We start from the raw sequence: 3,113 nt of genomic DNA on the forward strand, positions 1-3,113 counted from the left end.
CTTGTTCTTGCAATTTATGACACAATTTTGAAGATGAAATTTTGGGACAAGTGCTGAAATTTGTGTGGCCCAATGACCATCAACTCTGACTTATCAGTATTTAGGAGCAAGAAATTATCCAATAACCAGCCCTTAATTGCAGATAAACCACTTTTTCAAAGACCTTAGACAAAAAAGACAGATGAGATGGGTCTGTAGTTTGCAACCATGTCAACATCCAGTTGTGAGGGACCAAGCAGCCAAAGCAAAGAGGACACAGGCAAAAAAAAGTGTCTTCAAAAAGGGTTTTCTTTATTTTAACCCTCAAAAAGTCCAAAATTCAAAAACATAGTTAGCAGGCCCATAAAAGAGGTCAACTAACTATAACTCTACAAAAAGGAATTTCCAGAAACTTAAACAAAACAAAGTGAGACACAACTTAACTCACAAACTGACCTAATTACAAAGACACATGAGGGTAACTTTTATAATGATTTGGCCAAACCATTTACACACAACAGGGGGGAAAAACAAAAACACACTAATATTAACTAAGCACAGAATAACCTAACTAAACCTAAAACACCCCTGCACCTGGTAAGCCCATGGTTGGTCCTGCAGAGCAGGCATTTTGTTCCCAGAGTCCTAAGCCACGCCTTTTGCCCAGACAGGAAACAGCCACCGCCCAAACCCAGGTAACTCAAAGAAAGAGAAACATAATTAATATAACAAAACATTTTAGAAAATCCACACAATGTTACTATGTGCGCGCCTCATAATACCAGTGTTAGGTTTAACCAAATGATTAATGAAAAAAACTGCAAAGCAAACTAATAAAGTAAAAAATGGACTAATTTACCCCTGTGTGGCTGATGCCATCACACCAGTCCAGGCTTTTTTTAAGATCGGCACTACCACAGCTGATTTAAAACTTTCAGGGAAGACTCCAGTTGTCAACAAAGTATTTAAGAGAAACAGAATGTAGGGTCCTACTACTGACCACAGTTCCTTTAAATAATTTATTTAATAATAATAATCACTAAATAAATGAATGGTTCGAAACTTTTTCCAAAATAAAACATTTTCTTCATGATTTCTGTATTTAATGGGCTGTAGTGAGGCTTTAAAACTCATCATCACAGACCTGGAGTCCAGTTTCCTCCCGTTTCCATGGAAACCACCTGCACAGCAGGGATGAGTGACAGTCCAGCCGAGAGGTGAGAGAGGCACTTTGATGCTCCGCCCATCACAGTGGAGTAACACCCTGTGTGTGTGCATGTGCGCGTGTGTGTGAGAGAGACAGAAAGAATGAACTCACGCACTGATGGAGGAAAGAGGAGAAAATGAAGAATCGAGGTTAATTATCTGATTGGCTGACAGGCAGCAGAGAGAGCCAATAGGAACGTTTTTAATCTGCAGCAGGCAACACAAAGAAACAGGAAGAGAAAGACGAAAACTAACCCCAGATCAGCCTGACGGCTCAGACTTGGAGGACACTTCCTCTGCCTCTGTTTCACAAACCAGGTCATCTATTCTGGATGCTGCGAGTGTTTAAGGAGGCACGACAGAAGAGAAATTCCACCTTAAGGTTTCATAATGACCTGCAGCTGCAGAGCTTCAAATAAATCTTTATTATACGGCATCAAATCACAACAACAGTTGCATAAAGGCATTTAACATCATAAGGTGGACCCTACAGGTGACAGTGGGAAGCAAAAACCCTTTTAACAAGAAGAAACCTGCAGAACCAGGCTCTCTCTCTTTGTAGTCCCTGTCAGTACAGTGCGTGTGTGTGTGTGTGTGTGTGTGTGTGTGTGTGTGTGTGTGTGTGTGTGTGTGTGTAACGACCACGGCTGATAACACACCTTTGACGAGCCTGTCGGTTCATTGCGTCGTTAATCGGCGCCAGGTTGGAGGGATGCTGCAGAGCTTCAGACCCGCTGCTGTCGTGGCAACAGCACCGGGCTTCCCTCCAGCTTGGCGTGCAGGGTTCCTGATGAAAAGAGGCCAATTTCACCCAAAGAGCATCAACACCAACCTGTAGCAAACACCACAGAGTCTGTTTCCAGTGCCTAAACCAGCAGAGAAATAGATCCAGCCGTCTGGAACCTCGCGCTCCTGCTGATGAACACGGTGATTTATTCAGAGCTCAGGGGGCCGCTCAGCTGTGCTCACATGTATATCTCTCCTCTTCTTTAGGGAGTCCCAGAGGAGGACTGTCAGAGGTCAGAGGTCACTGAGGGTCAGTGAGTCCGGCTCAGACATGATGTCTTCATCCACAGTGAGTAGGAGGATGATGATGATGATGAAGAGCACAGTGTGTGGGCGGAGCAGGAAGGATGTCTGCCAGGCGTGGTCCCAGGTGGTGCTTTGGTCTCATGCATATTAATGAGATGCAGGTTGTGTGGGCGGAGCCTGGGCCTCGGGAGGCTTCGGCTCAGATCTGCGTCAGCGTGAGATACCGAGAGTCCGAATCAGGGAGGATCTAAGCTCAGAGTCTCAGATGACCCCCCAACCTCGTTATGCAACCAGAGGAGACGCTTTAACCCTCCCACCAAGGAGGTGAACCAATCCCTGCGGGAGGAATCGGCCAATCACACGTTAACCTTCACACCAAGCAGAACAGATGAGGATGGACAGAGGAAGCAGGTCGGCTACAAACTTATCAATACAACAGATAATAAATGAGGCTGGAATCACACAGGAAGTCATGTGACGGACCTGGACTGGGCGATCTACTGATTCTGAGCAGGTCATTTAATGTTTATTTGATTTCAGTAAAAACCCTGAAATTCAAACTAAGTCGGAGTTAAAGAAGATTAAAAATGCAGAGCACACCTCAGAGCCAGCACGCCTCGGAGCCAGCATGCCCTTTAATGAAGAGAGCCCAAGACGTCACGCTTTGATTGGCTGGAGGACAGCAGGTCACCCTGAGACGTGTGCTCAGTCTTTACACCTGATTAAGTGGCTGTGTGCACCTGACCTGTGAGTTATGGCTAGGCCATATTATACCGTTCTCGGTAATACCGGTATAATGTTAGGCAACGATAGGATAATGAAATATCGCGATAGAATGAGTAAAACGCGCAAGCGCAGTTCCTTCGTTTTCATAAGCACATGGCCGATTGTTGAGT

The 3,113-nt window shown here is 45.1% G+C and overlaps 1 long non-coding RNA gene across 1 annotated transcript; it reads right to left on the bottom strand.

Moving 5' to 3' along the window:
- Positions 1–310: 310 nt before the first annotated feature.
- On the bottom strand, positions 311–3,103 carry LOC121813796. The gene is made up of 3 exons (XR_006053888.1): positions 1,845–3,103; positions 1,441–1,520; positions 311–1,300 (listed from the first exon to the last, which is right to left on the bottom strand). It is a non-coding gene; the product is annotated as an uncharacterized LOC121813796 (long non-coding RNA).
- Between the last annotated feature and the right edge of the window lie 10 nt (positions 3,104–3,113).

Source organism: Haplochromis burtoni, unplaced genomic scaffold (genome assembly GCF_018398535.1).
Source record: "Haplochromis burtoni strain Fernald_Lab_line unplaced genomic scaffold, NCSU_Asbu1 Contig_2632, whole genome shotgun sequence".
NCBI lineage: Eukaryota > Metazoa > Chordata > Actinopteri > Cichliformes > Cichlidae > Haplochromis > Haplochromis burtoni.